Raw genomic sequence first — 17,097 nt, forward strand, 5'->3', positions numbered from 1 at the left:
AAAAAGAATTATGCTCCATGACCAAATGGGACTTATCCCAGGAATGCAATGTTGGTTTAACATCTGAAAATCAGTTAACATCGTATGCCACATCAATAGTATGAAGGGGAAAAAAGCACATTATCTTTATTTTAGAGACTGTATTTACTTATTTATTTGAGAGAGAAAGAGAGAGCGGACAAGCAGGGAGAGCAGCAGGCAGAGGGAGAAGGAGAAGTAGGCTCCCCTCTGAGCAGGAAGCCCAACACAGGGCTCAGTCACAGGACCTCAGGATCATGACCTGAGCTGAAGACAGATGCTTAACTGAGCCACCCAGGCAGCCAAAAATCACGTTATCATTTCAATTAATGAAGAAAAAGGTATCTGACAAAATCTAACACCTTTTCATCATAAAAACACCCAACAAACTAGAAATAGAATTATCTCAACTTAATAAATGCCATACGTGAAAAATCCACATATGTAATGGTGAAAAAACAAATACTTTTCCCCCCACAATCAGAAATAAACAAGTTCTCACCTCTTTTATTTAACTTGTATTGAAGCTTCTAGCTGGGGAAATTGGGCGAGAAAATGAAATAAAGGGCATCTACATGAGAAAAGAAGAAGTAAAACTATCTCTAGTTGCAGATGACATGGTATTGTATGCATACAATCCTATGGAATCCATTAAAATCTATTACAGCTTACAAACAAGTTCAGCAAAACTGCAGAATACAAGAAAAATATATAAAAATCAAATATATTTCAAAAACAATTTTATTTATAATAATATCAGAATAAAATTAGGGGATAAGTTAACAAAAGCAATAGAAAACTTTTATTCTGACAATTGAAAAATATTGCTGAAAGAAACTGAAAAAGATCTAAATAAGTAGAAAGACGTGTTTCACACCAAGCCCATGTTCATGGACTGAACAACTTAATATTGTTACAATGCTGATATTCAACACAATCCCTATCAAAATCCCACCTGAGTTCTTTTCAGAAATTGACAAGCTGATCCTAAAATTCATATAGAAATTCAACAACATGGGGATCCCTGGGTGGCTCAGTGGTTTGGTGCCTGCCTTTGGCCCAGGGCACGATCCTGGAGTCCCTGGATCGAGTCCCGCATCGGGCTCCCGGCATGGAGCCTGCTTCTCTCTCTGCCTCTCTCTCTCTCTCTCTCTGTCTATCATAAATAAATAAATCTTTTTTTAAAAAAGAAATTCAACAAGAATCTTGAAAAAGAGCAAAATCTTGCCCATTTCAAAACTTACTACAAAGCTATAGTAATGAGGACAGTGTGGTGCTGACATAGGAAAGATGTGTAGACTGAGGGAATGCAATTGAGAGTCCATAAGTAACCCTTCACATTTTACAGCCAATTGATTTTCTCTAAGGGTGTCAAGGTGATTTGGTGGAAAGAAAATAGTCTTTGTAACAAATGATGTTGGGACAACTGCAACCAACATCAAAGAATGAAGGTGGATTCCTACCTCACACCACATACAAAAGGTAACTCAAAATGGACCAAAGATCTAAACACAAGAGCTGAAGCTATACAAGCCTTAGCAGAAAATACCACCATAAGTCTTCCCAATATTGGATATAAATAGTTCCTTAGATATGATCCCAGAAGAATAAGCAACCAAAGAAACAGACTGGGGATCATCAAAATTAAAACTTGTTGTGCTTTAAAGGGGACCATCAGGGGATCCCTGGGTGGCTCAGTGGTTTAGTGCCTGCCTTCAGTCCAGGGTGTGATCCTGGAGTCCCAGGATCGAGTCCCACATTGGGCTCCCTGCATGGAGCTTGCTTTTCTCTCTCTCTCTCTCTCTCTCTGTCTCTCTCTCTCTCTCCCCCTCTCTCTCTATGTGTCTCTCATGAATAAATAAATAAAATATTTTAAAAAGGGGGACCATCAAGAAGATAAAAAGACAACTGCAAAGTGGGATAAAATACCTGCAAATCCTATGTTTTATAAGGAACTAGTATCCAGAATATATAAAGAACTATTGTGGCTCAAGAAGACAACAGATAACCAATTTAGAAATGGACAGAGCATCTGAATAGACTTTTCTCCAAGGCAGACATACAAATACCCAGTAAGAATACAAAAGGATGTTCACCATCATTGGCCATCAGGGAAATGACCATCAACCTATGAGATACCACTTCATGCCCACTAGAATGGCTGTAACCAAAAGGACATGGCTGCAGGTGTTGGCAAGGGTGTGGAGAAATTGAAACCCTCCTACCTCCTGGTGGGAATGTAAGATAGTAGGGCTGCTCTGGCAAGCAGTTGGTTCCTCAAAAAACTAGACGTAGAACTACCAGATGACCCAGAAATTCCACTCATAGGTATTTACCCAAGAGAAATGAAAACATAAGCCCATGCAGACTTGCCTAGGGATGTGTAGAGCAGCCTTGATGGCCAAAGTCATCGGCTAAACCTGGAACCAACACAGGTGAGATGTAAGAATACGAATGAATGTCCACATAACTACGCAGAGTGAGGAAAGCTGTACACAAACTTTCCAGGGCAATGGACATGTTCAGTATCTTGAGTGCAGTGAGGGTTCCATGAGGATGGTTAGAGGAAGGAAGAGAGGGAAGGAGGGAAAGGGAGAGAGATGTGTGTGTGTGTGTGTGTGTGTGTGTATGTGTGTGTGTGTCAAAAATGTATCAACTTCATCAGAAGTTGATGAAGATGAAAGACAACCTACACAATGAAAGAATGTATTTGTGGCACAGCTGGGTGGCCGGTGAAGCATCTGCCTTCGGCTCAGGTCATGACCTCAGGGTCCTGGGATTGAGCCCCTGCATCAGGCTCCCTGCTCAGTGGGGAGTCTGTTTCTCCCTCTCCCTCTGCTGCTCCCTGCCCCACTTGTGTGTTCTCTCTCTCTCAAATAAACAAAGTCTTTAAAAAGAAAAAGATGTTTGCAAATCTTATACCTACTGATAAGGCTTTAAGAACCAGAAATATATAAAGAACTACAAACTCAACAACAAAAAACAAACAACTCAATTAAAAAAACAGGCAAAGGACTCGAACAGACATTTCTCTGAAGAAGATATACAAGCGGCCAACAAGCACATGAAAAGACACCATTATTAGTCATTAGTGAAATGCAAATTAAAACCAAATGAGTCACCACAATTACAGAGATGACTATGAACCAATGGAAAGTGATAAGTTGGAGATGGACATGGAGAATTGGAACCCTGGCGGTGACATGAAATGGTGCAGCTGCTGTGGAAGACAGTTTGGTGGTTCATCAAGAAATTAAACATGGAATCACCATAGGGTCTGGCGATTTCAGTTCTTGGTACACACCTACAGGAACTGAAAACAAGGACTTGAACAGATACCTGTATATATGTTAATGTTTCAAGCAGCATTAATTATTCACAACAGCTAAAAACTAGAAACAACATGTTCCCACTGAGGGTGGATGGATAAACAAAATGTGGTCTACACCCAGACTGGAACAGTACTCAGTCTTAAAAAAGGAGGAAATCCTGGTCCCTGCTATGGTGTTGGATGGACCCTGACGACACTAGGATAAAGGGAGTCAGCCAGACACTGAAGGACGATCCTATGGAGGTCCAGGTGTATAAGCCACACCGGCCAGGTGAATTCACAGGGACAGGAAGGGGACTCCAGGCCATTGGCGGGGGGCAGTTGGTATTTAGTGGGGACACAGTTTCTGTGTGATTGCAAGATGCTGTGACTGTAAGCAAAGCCACTGAATTGCATACTTGAAATGGTTAAAACTACAAATTTTATATTGTATGTATTTTACCACAATTGAAGATTATTAATACTGTGATAAACCAAACCCTATCCAACTGTGCACTTTAAGTGGGTGAACTCTGCATGAAAGGTATCACCTTTTACACTTTACATGTAAACATTTCATTGTATGTCAGTTATATTTCCATAAAGCAGCTAGCAAAACTATGCATCTGTTACTTTGATAAAAATTAAAATTTTCTTAAAATTTATTTTTTATGGGCAGCCCTGGTGGCTTAGCAGTTTAGCACCTGCCTTTGGCCCAGGGTGTGATCCTGAGGTCCTAGGATCCAGTCCCACGTCAGGCTCCCTGCATGGAGCCTGCTCCTCCCTCTGCCTGTATTTCTGCCTCTCTCTCTCTCTGTCTCAAGAATAAATAAACTCAAAAAAAAAAAAAAAAAAAAGAAATTTAATTTTTATGAATGTAGTCTCTAAGTAATTCCACAACACAAATCTCTACCGAACAGAATCTCACCGGGCCTCTGCTGCCCTGGGACTCACTCACTCAGCTAAGAATGAGGCACAGCCCTGGGGTGGGGGTGGGGGTGGGGGGCAGGAGGCAGGGGCTGGGGTTCCCGGTGCTGAGAGGTGGCAGGGTGCTGTTGCCTTGTTAGTTCTCCCACAAAACAGGAATCACAATAATGGCCACGTCAAGGGATTTATGGAGGCGTCTTAGAGAAGGCCTAGCAGCGTCCCAGCATGTCAGCCTTGAGCACAGGGGGCTCTGGGCCCAGTAGAGGACAGGTGGAAGGAGCCCAGAGGGGAGAAGCCAGCCACGCAGCCCCTGAGGTCCCGGAGGGGTGGGTGGGGCAGTAAACCCCAGGGCGGGGGTGGGGGGCAGTGGGAGCTGGGTCCTGTCCTGGGGACCCTAGGTAGAGACCAGGACCCCTGTGACCACCAGCTTCTCAAAGCGCCTGCAGTCCCCTGCTGACCGTGCTGTGCTGAATTCAGCCCCATCCTGCATGAGGCGCACCGCACAACACCTCCCCCCCCCCCCCCCCCCCCCCCCCCGCCCCGTCTCCTTCCCAGGGCACCAGGGTGCTGTGGGGCCTCCATCCCCGTCTCAGCCCCCCGCTCCTGCCACACCCTGTGCTGCACTCCTGGATCTGCCACCAAGCCAGGCCCAGGCCCCGGACCCACCTCCGGACAGCCCGCCTGCGCTATGAATAGCAAACGGCCCCTTTCCTTTCCAAATATAAAATGTTTGCTTTCAATCAGGGGCGTCTGGGGAAATGGAAATTATAGGATTGGAGAGTGTCCTTGGGTAAAGAAATACGTGGAATGCCGAAACCTCACAGGGCCTCTGATTAGGGCTGAAATAATTCCTGCTGTAATATAAACAAGCCTCGCTCGGCTAATGGGGGGCGGGGAGCAGTGGGGAAATAGGGCGCACGCGGCCTCTTTGTTCTCCCCTGGCATGCCAGAGCGGCGGGATCCCGCAGCGGGCCGGGCCGGGTGTGGGGCAGGCCAGCCTGGGGGCTCCGAGTGGTGGAAGCCGGGCTCCCAGAGAGCTGAGCGGCCGCGCTGAGACCCTGGCTTGTGTTGGCACCGGGTCACATGGGACAGCCAGTTCTGCGGGGTGGGGGTGCTACTGGTCCCACCTTCCAGGCTTCTGCACCCTGGGCCTGGTCTGGGGGCTGCAGGAGCAGAGGCCAGCAGGGTTCGGGGCCAGGGATGAAGGACAGGAGCCTGGGGAAGCCCGTCTGAGCAAGTTTCCTGGAAGAGATGGTTAGTCAACAGATGCTCGTCAGTGTCCCCTTGAGGCATGTGAAGGGGTGAGGACCCGCTCGCCACCTCGAGGGGCACAGACACCGTCAGCAGGCAAACCACAGGCCAGGCAGTGGCCCCAGGCTCCCAGGTCAGGGACGCCCGCCGCCACCGGGACAAGGCCAGGCCTGGGAGGCTGTCTGTGACCTGAGCCTGTGACCCTGCCCTGTGTAAGGGCACCACCCCCACCTCCCCAGGGCCAGGGTCAGTGAGCACCCCAGGTACCCACAGCCGGAGAGTCCTGGAGTCACCAACACTCCTGGTTGCAACGCCAAATGGATCTTCTCCATTGCAGACAACCTCCGGCTACTGCCCCCGCTGACAGGGCTTTTATGTCTGCTGTCCCCGCCCCCCCCAGGAGGTGGCATTCGTAAGAACCCTAATCAGAGAGACAAGACCTCGGGTCAGTGCTCCCTGAGGAGCCAGCCACAGTGACTGCAGGGGCTCACAGTGTCTCTGTGGCACCGTCTACCACCTGTAAAATGGGCACGGATGGCAAAGCCCACCGAGGTGGCCCTGATGGAGGGGATGTGCCATCGGGTCTGACCTTATGAGGCCCCCTAGTGCACCCCCACACCTGGCTCCCAGGTGTGCCCAGGTTGGCTCCAGGTGGCGGTCAGGGTCTTTGAAGGGCCTGAAGGGGCACCGGCAAGGAAAAGGTAGGAGCTGGATGGCCCGGGAGCAGGGCAGACTCACCCAGTTTGCGGACCCCAGCCTGGCCATGGGTGCAGAGCTGGGAGGAGGGAGATGTGGTGGGGGCCCCCACCCAGGGCTCCCCAAGGGTGGAGACGTACCAGCCAAGGGGGCCCAGGGCTGCTGCCAGGCCTCTGCCGAGTGAGGGAGTGACGAGAACTCGACCCTTTGTCCTGCTCAACATCTGAAGTGAGAACGTGCTGAAAGCCCCACGTGTGGGGCGTGTGGAGCTGTTTGTACCTGGGCCCAGGAGCTCACGGGGAGTGGGGGCGAGGGGCAGTCCCACAGCCTGGCCGGTGTGGGCCCTCCCAGGGCACTGCCAAGGCTGGGCGGGGACAGGCCCCTCCCCTCCCTTCATCCCCTCCTCCCCCCTCCCCCTCCCCCCAGCCCGCCCGGGCCGCCAGCGGTTCCGTGTTTACACTACATTAATAATGGTTTAAAGGTTCTCATAAATAGATGCTGATTAATTGGCAATCCATTTGCTGAAGCCTGGCCTGCCAGACGGTTTCCTGGAGGCCCCGCTCCACGTCCCTGTTTACTCCCAGGGCGCTGCCCCAGGTGCTAATGCGGCAGGCGGTAGGCTCCCAGGCCTGAGGGGGCAGACCCATGGCCCACCACACACCCTGGTGCCCGCCCCTGGGCCATCGCCCTGTTGGCTGTGACGGCCGAGCATCCCCTGAGCTGTGCGTGCCGGGCCATCCCGGGCCGTCCCGTCCCCCTGCCGTGTCAGTCATGACCCGCACCTGCCACTGGTGGGCCACCCGTTCACACAGGTGGTCACTCACTCTTGCTTCGGGGAGCCTCCCCCTAAGCCGGCCCTGGCGATGGTCAGGGGAGGGCCTGGACCTGGCAGCCCCTTGACTCCTGGAGGCCTCCTGGAGGCCACAGTCCCTAGGGCGGGTGTGAAGCGGGGTGAACTCTGCACCCCAACGGTGGGGGGGCGCTCAGCTGAGTGTCACTGCCCTGAGGGTCCTCTCAAGGAGGCCCCCCAGCCTGCACTGCCCCCTTCCTGGCCGCCAGGCAGACACCCCTGCATGCCAGGCCCAGCCCTGTCTGCTGGGTGGGGTCTCCACTGCCCTTCACCCTGGTTGTGGAGGGCACAGAGAGGGCATAGGAAGAGCCAGGCCTGCCGCCCCCACGCTGCAGCCTGAAGCCCTGCACGGTCCTCCAGGACCTGAACTGCACTCATCTGTGTGTACGGAGCGCTGTCCTCATCAGGCCACACGTACCATTTGTGCGGATGGGCACATGGCACTCTGAGGGTCACCCATCCCGGGGCCACCTGTCCGGCAAGTGCTGGCTAGGACAGGGGCCTCAACCGGCTCCAGAGGGCCCTAACCACCAGGCCATGTTGCCCACACCACTGCTGAAGCGTGAGGGAGGGAGGGGTGAATGCCAGAGCGAGTGGGGGAGGGCCTCCCTGGTGATTGGTTTTTAAAGCTCCTCAGACCCCAGCTCAGTGGGGAGGTCAAAGGTGATTGCTGATGGTTGTCACTCAAGCAAAATAGGCCCGTTTTCATTTTTCACTTGGGCCCAGACCCCTCCAAACAGACAGTGATTAGGCCCTGATTGAGCCTTTCCTCTGCCTGATGACTCCCACATGTGACCCACGCCTAAATTACCTGCAAATGTTCCACGATGAGCTGCCGAGAGCCCTGCAGCCCCACCAGCTCCTGCCGCAGCGGGCGCCCAGCACACAGGTGTGTGCAGGCCAGGACTCCAGGGGAGGCACCTGCGGCCCTGCGCCCCGGAGCCCTGGGGATGGCGCCCCTGAGCCTCCATCCGCCCTGTCCCATCCCTCCATGCAGAGGGCAGGTTGCAGCCAGGGCAAGTGTGGAGGCACAGGGGGCTCTGCAGCCCCCAGCCCCCAGGAGGCCCCGGCTCCAGTTCTCTGCTGCAGGCAGGGAGCTCCGGAGGTGTGGTGCAGGACAGATGGGCCGCTCAGCTGCGTGAACAGTGCTGGGCAGGGGCACGCACCCCGTCACGCTCACGGTGACTCCTGGGATGCAGGGAGGGTTCCAGGTGGCCCCCCTCAGAGAAGCCTGGAGCTGTCCAAAGGCACCTCCCCACTCCCTACACAGGGGCCACCACTCGACATGGCTGACCTGCCGCCACTCTGAGGCCACGTTCAGAGGAGGACACCATGGTCTGAGAGGCCCATGGTCACACAGCCAGTCAGTGGGGATGTGGCCTGTGGCCTCAGCCCACACGAGCCACTTCAGGGCCGAGGTTCCGGCCTGCAAATGGCAGAGGGATGTCCAACAGACGCCGCTGTGTGCGTTCTGACAGCCCACCCAGCCCCACGCCAGGCAGGACTCCCCGCACAGCATCCCAGCTCCAGCTGCACACCCCCAGTGATGGGCAGCTCAGTCCCATCCCTATAGAGCCCTGCAGCCTTAGGCTGGGGGTCAAGGTCTCCCCAAATAACAAAGCATTCCTGGCAGTCCTGGGTCTGTGCTCTGAAGCCCCAGGAGGATCTGGATCTCTTCCTCTCATTCATTCATTCAAGCGTACGTTTGTGCAGCGAGGCTGCTCTGACCACCCACCTAGCTGTCCCCTCACTGGCACGTGCTCTACTGTAGTCTAGGTACTCACTCCTCTCCACAGTGAGCCGGTTCATGGGTTGCTTGCGGTTTGTCCCCATCCCTGTTAGAACATCAGCTGCTCACCCCCCTCACAGGGCCAGGGTCACTGTGGGACACTTGAGAGACACACAGACAAAGAAAGGAAGGAGAGACAGAAGATGAATCCATGCTTCAGACTGTGGAAAGCAGGGCATCAGATGGGGAACAAGGGAGGCCAGGCCTTAGAGACAGGGAGCAGGTGGGTGGTTGGAAGGAGGCCTGGGGGTCCAACCGCAGGAGGTGACCAGACCCGTTTCTGGGGTTGGGCCCAGTGGGAGGCGTGGGGACGTGGACAGAGGAGGCAGGAGCACAGCTGGGCTGCAGGTCATGGCGGTGTGCGGGTTGTACACTGGAGTGTACATAGGAGTCCAGCCATTTCCCACCTGCCTGCCTGCAAGAAGCCAGTAGGGGCCTTGGGTGGGCTCTGGGGTGGGGAGGCCTTGGGCCCCGGGTGGCTGGCCTGGAGTTGCGTCTGCTCTGAGTTTTAGGGTGAGGACCAGACCGCGTTGGTGGGGGAGGCAGTCTGCACAGAGGGCTGGGCCCTGTCCCGTGGCCCCCACACCCCCTCTTGAAGACCCACATGCAGGGTGTTACCTGCCTGGCCAGCCCACACGGTCCCCTACGTCCCCGTCCCTGTCCAGTCCTGGGCAGGAAGCAGCTCAGAGCTCGGCCCCTCCTCAGCAGCAGGTGGGTGGCCCCTCATCAGCCTGATGTGGAAAGTGGACTAACTCCTCCCAATTACCCTCGAATCTGGAAACTTTTTGTGCCTCCGACATTTCCTCTAGCCTGAGAGGTAATCAGCCCCTTGGCCCTCCCCCTCGGGGCTGGGGCGTGGGGGCACCAGGGGCAGTTGTGCCCCAGAAAATTATTTCTCATCGCCAATTATTGCCCATTAGAGCTAATGGTCGCGCTTAATCACCGCACACTTATCTGGGGTTTTTAAGCCACTGGAACAGCCCCCTCCCCCACTCCGCTCTCCTGTGAGCAGAGCTCAAGCCATTGCCAGAAATTTTTTTTTTTAACCAAATCACACATCTGATACCGTTTTGTTTGAAAAATGAGTTGCCCTCCCCTTTCTCGTGAATGCCGGTCACACAGCCAGTGAGGTTTGGGGGACAGAGATGAGACCGCCCTGGGGCTCATTCTGGGGGAGGTAGGGCTCCCTCCCCCATGATCCTGCCTAGCCCCAGTTACAGGTAAGGAAACTGAGGTGAGGCAGCCACAGCATGTGCGTGCAGGCCAAGCGAGGGCCCAGGCAGAGGGTTGGACCTGACAGGGTGGGGACGGGCCACAGGGCAAACCCTGGGGATCCCTAACCCTTGGCACTGGGACAGGCACGTGAGGGGGCTTGTCCACGTCAGCCTGCCCTGCTAGACATCCACTGAGGACTACCACATGTCCAGTGTCCATCTGAGAAGCGGAGGGGCCCCAACAGGCCAAGGCTGGGTTGCCTCTGCGCAGACAGGGGACCCGGCCCCTGGTGCACATCCACTATGCATCAGGGCGATGCCCTGGGCAGAGTTGGCTCCATGACCTCTTTCCACGGACATGCCGGAGCCTCTCTGGGTTTTGGCTTCCTTATCTGAAAAATGGGGCCCTGGCTCCCCCAGGGGTGGGGCCACTGCGAGGACACGGGCACTGGCCCCACCGCTGGCGTGGACGCCCCGTCCCCATGGGGAGAGAGCTGGGAAGCAGGTGCCCGGGACACACACTGCTGCGGGGCAAACGTGGCTGCCCGGCCTCCGGCCACCAGCCTAGTCCCCCTGGTCACCCAGCCCGGCCCCCTAGCCACCCAGCCCAGTCCCCCAGCCACTCAGCTCGGCCCCCTGGCTTGATGCATGGACCCCACTTCTCACCCGTTACCTCAGGCAAACCTCACGGTCCCCCAAGGTCCAGCCTCTTAAAGACACCCTCCTCCCCAGGCATGCTGTGAGGATGTCAGCCAAGCCCTGTTTCTGGGGGCCATGGGGGTGGGCTGAGGGAACACTTCAGCATAGCAGATGGTCCCAGGGGGTCGTGCGCACCCAGAACGGGGCAGCACCAGGGAGCCCACACATAGGTCAGGTGTTGGTCACCACCCGTTGCATGTACCTGGCTCTGTGCCATGAAGGACACATGAGGCAAAGGTGGCTGTGGAGCTGTGAGCACGCCTGTGCCCAGGGAAAGGAACCCGGAGCCTGGGAATATGGACCGTCCCAGGGTTGGGGTGGGGTGGGCGCCATAAGAATCTGGACCGCGTGTTCTATGTATTCTGCGGGAGCACGTAGGAAAACGGTGGCCGCCGTGGAGGGTCAGAGGAACCAGCCTGCGGGGTCACCCGCAGCCCCTCAGGACAGCCACGGCTGTGAGCAGTGGGCCCCATCCTGACCTGTCCCGTCATATGTAGGAGGGGGGATGGTCTTTAAAAAAAAAAGATTTTATTTATTTAGTTATTCATGAGAGACACACACACACACACACACACACACAGAGAAAGACAGACAGACAGACAGACAGACAGACACAGGCAGAGGGAGAAGCAGGCTTCCTGCGGGGTGCCTGATGGGGACTCAATCCTGGGACTCCAGGATCTGCCCTGGGCCAAAGGCAGGTGCTTAACTGCTGAGCCCGCTAGGTGTCCCAGGAGGGGGTGGGGGGGGTGGGGGGGGTGTCTTTCTTACAAGGCAACATGCAGGCTCTGTCACCAGCTGGCGACTGTGGGGGGATCTGTGTTGAAAACTGGCTTCTCAGCAGCCTCTGTGAGGAAGGCAAGCTCTGGCAGGGCCCCTTCCCCCCACTTCCCCCCTTCCCCCCCCCCATGCTGACCAAGCCAGGAACCCTCCCAAGGAGCAGGGAGTGGATCAGATGCGAGGAAGGGGAGCTCAAGAGCAAACGGCAGGCAGGCAGGCAGGACCTTAGCAGGTGGAAAATTTGCCGCCTCTGCGTGGTGCCCCAAGAGGGACTTTCCCCTGAGACACTCTCACCCAGCTGCGAAGACACAATCTGAACCCAAGCAGGAGGCAATGCAGACCCACGAGGGAGTATCCCTCAAGAGGCCACCTTCTTCCAGGCTGCTGCTGCTGCTGTTGCTGCTGCAAAGAAGGCGTGGGCACCCCGTCAGACTGCAGGAGACAGTGGGGGAGCAGCCCCGGAGGGACACCACAGGGTCAGCTAACAGAGTCAGGGCATGTACATGGCACATGGGGGACGTGCGGCCCCAGGGCCAGGTTTCCTATAGAGGGAGCTGCGGGTGTGCTGGGGGCGCCCTGATGCCTGTGGTGCCCGGCAGGCTGGGTGTGCACGGAATAGCGGGAAGGGAGCCAGTGGCACCGCGCATGAACCGGTCTGCCCTCATCAAGGTCGGCGTCCTCTACGCCCGTCCTTATTCCTGCAGCTGTCTGTAAATGCTAAATGGTTTCCCGATAAACGAAGACAACAGAAGGGCCTGGAGAACAGAGCTGGGACCCCAGGGAGACGGCAGGATGGGCATGGGGAGGGAGGGAGGCATGCTGTCAGCGGTAAGAAAGCAGGGCTGGGTGGCTGCACCACAGGGGATGAGCTCCCCATCACACAAGGCATGTAAGCAAGGGCAATGCCCAAACTCTAGGGACCCTGTGCAGGGAGCTCCTAGACGCCAAGGGGTCTGTGTTCCCCAAAGTCTGCGTATCCTGGAAAGAGGGCAGGAGGCGGGTGGTTGGGGCTGCGGGTAGCTGGGGCAGCGGGAGGCCCTGGTGGCATCCGCAGGCCTGCCCCACTGCTCAGTCCTGGGCAGGGCCCTCAGGGTCCCCATCAGGAGTGGTGCCATCCCCCTAGGTCCGGCGGGGTACCCCAAGGCCGTGGAGCCCTCGCTGAGTGACCCCATGAGGTCAGGCCCCAGCGCTGCTGACGGGCCGCTGCTCTCTCCCTAGCCGCCAGCACTGACTGCAATGGCAGGAGGACCTAGGCCGTGGTCAGGGCGGAGGCCGCGGGGGCAGCTGTGCTGGGGTCACTTGGGAGTCCCTGGAGGAGGTAGAAGATGCAGCTGCTGTCGATGGGTCCCTGGAGGTCTGGCCAGCATGCTCTGCTCCCCTGCAGGCCCCCTGCCAGCCTTCTCCTGCCAGTTGGCCCGGTGCTCTGCCTGCATCCAGGGGGGAACCTGGAGGGCTGCCCGGTGGTGGTGTCAGCAGGGTGTAAGCAGACGGGTGGTTGGTGGGTCACCCTCCACCTGGATTCTTCTTGCTGAGGCCCCCGATGTCCCTGGGCTGCCAGATGTGGCACCTCTTCAGGGAGGGGCCCATCCATCAAGGAGCCATCAGTGGTCAGGTGCAACCTGCACACCCCAGTGGGGCCCAGGCAGCGTCAATCCAGGTTGCAGCAGAGCCACGGGGTCCACGAGTGATGGATGGCACCACCCAGCCACTCTCGGCCCTTGTTTATGGGCCAGGCAAACAGCGGTCAGTCCTCTGAGACCATCACTCATGCAGCTACCAGGCAGCCCATGGCCCTGGGGCTCCCCAGCTCTTGTCTCCCCGTCAGCCTGACCACTGCCCAGCCATGGAAAACAGAGGGGCACACAGCCCCTCCAGGGTGCACGGGGCCATGATACAGCCCGCCACCTACACCCCCCACCCCCCACTGTCTGCTGTCCCCCAGGGCCTCCTGGTCCCGTTGGGGTCTACATGGGGTGGGGGATCGGGCCCTGCTCTGAGGAAGTACCATCCTCCCTCCCTCCTTCCCTCCTTCCTCCCTCTTTCCTTGCCTCCTTCCCTCCCTCCTTTCTTCCCTCTTCCCTCCCTTCCTTCCTTCCTTCCTCCCTCCTTCCCTCCTTCCTTCTTTCTTTCCTTCCCTCCTTCCTTCATTCTTCCCTCCATCATTCCTTTTCTTTCTTCCTCTCCCCTTCCTTCTTTTCTTCCTTCTCTTTTCCCCCTCCTTCCTCCCTCCCTCCCTCCCTTCCTTCCTTTTCTTCCTTCCTTCCTTCCTTCTTTCCTTCCTTCCTTCCTCCCTCCCTCCCTCCCTTCCTCCCTCCCTCCCTCCCTTCCTCCCTCCCCCTCCTCCTCCCTCTGCCCCCCAGGAGCTTCAGTCACCCCCCTCCCCGCAGCCTAGAGCAGAGTTGTTGAGGGTCACACAGGGCAGTGGTGGGGAGGGCAGGGGGTATGACATCTCCTTCCTCCCAGCGAGCATCCTCACAAACTCAATGGCAAACATGAACCAGGCCCGCAGCCTCAGCTCCCTGAACCTGGTAAAGTTCGGTCTCTAGGAGTCTGCCTTCAACTGCAAAGACTAATGGAAGGCCCAAGTGTAGGAACACAAGGGGGAGGCTCCTAGAGGAAAATGCAGTAGGTGTGTGCTAAACTTGGGGTGGATGGTGTCCCTTGGATGTGATGCAGGCAGCACGTGCAGGGGGAGGAAACATGACTACAGTAGAAATCATCAAGATTAAAAACTTTTGCGCTTCGAAGGACCCCGTGATGAAAGTAAAAGGACCACCGCAGAGTGGGAGACGATATCCGCAGATTGTGGGTGCGCAGGGCTCTCCCGCTCAGGACACTGCAGCCTTGGCAGAGCTGCAGGGAGCCTGTCCCTGTCATCAGTCATCATTCATCAGGGACTCGCCCAGTCGCTCACCCCCCAGCCCAGGGAGCAGCAGGTTGTGCAGAGCACAGAGGCCCCTGGTGATCCCTGCTCCCAAGGACGCAGAGCAGCCACTCACCCAGAAATTCACCCCAGGATGTGGCAGGGCAAGTGCCCCCCTCCCACTGGCTGTGGACCTAGGCCCGCTGGCCACCAAGGTGTCTCGGGCCACCTTGGGGCTCAGGGCACGCATAGGCTGTGCCTCCCCATCTCCCCTTCCTTGGATTTGCTGTGTTTCCCTCAAATTGATTCACTTCCAAGGAGATGTTTACTCATAAAACCTGTAGATGGAAACAGGTTCAATCCTAGCTAGAGACTGGAACTGGGGGGCTTGCTCCTGGAGTCCCCAGAGGTTCCCGAGGGGCTGGAGAGGGTGAACCACACTCACCCCCCGCTCAGGGCACCCCCGATTCTCCCCTGGGTCAGTGCTGTGGGGCTGCGCCCACCCTGCACCCTTTCCTGGCCTTCCTGCCTTGTTTTGCTCACGAGCGTCCTTTGTGTGGGGCAGTGGGGCAGGGGTGGGGGTTTGGGCAGGAGGTTGCACCCTGATGTCAAAAGCCTTTCCCGAAAGCATCTCGCAGCTGTCAGGGGCCGCCCTGGGCGGGTGGAGTGTCCATTAGCAGAGGCAGGTGATTTGTCCTGCGGCTGCTGCTCATGTAAACATGGGGCTCAGGGCGCGGGCTCCGGAGGGGGTGGGGGTGCACCTGGGACACCTGAGCAGAGGTGGGCCAGGTGCCCTGCAGGGGGCTCTGAGCTCTGGGGAGCTGCCGAGTGCCCAGCACCCGCCCACCCCCCCCCCCCCCTGCTCAGGCCGCATCCCCTCCCACACCCGCCAGGCACCTGGGCGCCCCCACTCTGTGTCCAGATGGTGTTGTGTCCCCCAGCCCCGGGGTTCACAGGCAGCCCTGTGCCCCCAGCACTCACCACGCGGCCTGATGGTCTGTTTACAAGGCTGTCTTCCGCACCAGACGGAGGGGCTCTAGAGGGAGTTTAATGACCTCCACCTCCTCTGTCAGCGCTAATCAGTGTTTCCTGAATGAATGCGCAAAGGAATGAATGAATTCCTGAGCACACCACCCCCCACCCCCACCAGACCCTGGGTGTGGGGGGGTGCAGGCAGGAGCAGCATGTCAGGGGGCAGGTGGTGGTCCTGCTGCAGGAGACCCCGGAGGAGCCCCAGGGTCGGCTGGGGAGGGCGCGTGCTGGAGACAGACCTGAGGGGGTGAGGGCAGGCATCTGGGGAAGGGGCCCCAGGGAAGGGCCTGTGCAAAGGCCATGGGGTGAGACTGGGGGTTCAAGGAACAGTGAAAAAGCCAGCAAGGCTGAGCCTAGGGAGGGTGGGAGGTAGGGGGGCGAGCGGGTTCTGAGCAGCCCGGCCACAGGACCATCTAGCCCTCTGCTAGCCCCGGCCCCCTCCCTCCCTTATTGTCAGGGAGAAAGGGCCAGACCCTCACTTCACCCTGCAGCAGTGCAAGGCGGAGGATAGCAAGCAGGTCTGGTCCCCGAGATGTCGGGAAGAGTCCCTGAGGGTGGGGAGTCTGAGACGTCCATCCTCCTCAAGGAGATGTCCCGACCCAGGTGCTCCATGCCTGTCCTCCAGCTGTGGTCCTGTGTGCGTGCATGCTGTCGGGAGTGCTGGCAGCCGCCTCGTGCCCATGAAGCACTGCAGAGCCCTTGCCCGGCGCCAGACGGGGAGAACAGCTGTGCCCCCGGTCCTCACCCTAGCCGTGCCCTGTGTGACTTCTCCCCACAATCGTTGTCTCTCCCCCATACTCCAAGGAGCTGTGCCTCCTTGACAGCGCAGGGCAGGGCTCTTGCACACCCAGCGTCCCGTGTGTGTCTGTCACCTGGAGCAGGGCCTGGCACAGAATGGGTGCCCTGAAACATCTAGGACACAAACAAGTGCTCAGCCTGCACCCCAGGGCCACCCCCACTTGGTCTGCCCCAATGGAGCTCCCAGGGCTTCATGCTCAGTGTGAGCCTCCTTTATGCAACACAGAAGCTCGCCCGCTGGCCTGTCCCCACCACAAACCCACCCATGGGGCCGAGCCCAGGTACCACCACGGCCACCCTCTAGGGGAGCCACGGAGGGACACAGCCACAGGACCTTACGGGCCTGGCCAGAGCCAGTACAGACCTGAGCCAGGCACTCAGCCGGGCACTGCTGACCCCGTTGTTACCGCGGGAGGCCAGGGGACTGGGACTCCATTCCCACAACACTGCATGACGCGGCCCAGCACACGGGGCACGGGCTCCCGCAGAGCTGAGAATTGCCTTGGGAGGCATCGCAGAACACGGTGCCATCGTCCGTGGAAATCTTAGGACTGGAGAAAGGTCCTCTAGGTTTCCATGGGACAAAGAGCTGAGGGTGCAGCTGGGACCCTGAGGGACCCTCACCATGAGTGTGTGCTGACCCCAGCAAGAGGCCTGGGCTGGACTTTGCACAGGTGTGGTGACACCCCAGGCATCCCCTTGAGGGCCTATAGGCTGCCCTAACCCGCACCCTGACCCCCCTGCCCCTGTCCCTCTGGACCCAGAGTAAAGCCTGGCCCACTCCTTTTGAATGGCCGTGCCTTCGGGCCCAGCTGGGCGGGAGCCCCTGTGTCAGGCCTCCACCCCCCAGGCGCCCCCGACCCGGCTCAG

Source organism: Vulpes lagopus, chromosome 2 (assembly GCF_018345385.1).
Source record: "Vulpes lagopus strain Blue_001 chromosome 2, ASM1834538v1, whole genome shotgun sequence".
NCBI classification, from domain to species: domain Eukaryota; kingdom Metazoa; phylum Chordata; class Mammalia; order Carnivora; family Canidae; genus Vulpes; species Vulpes lagopus.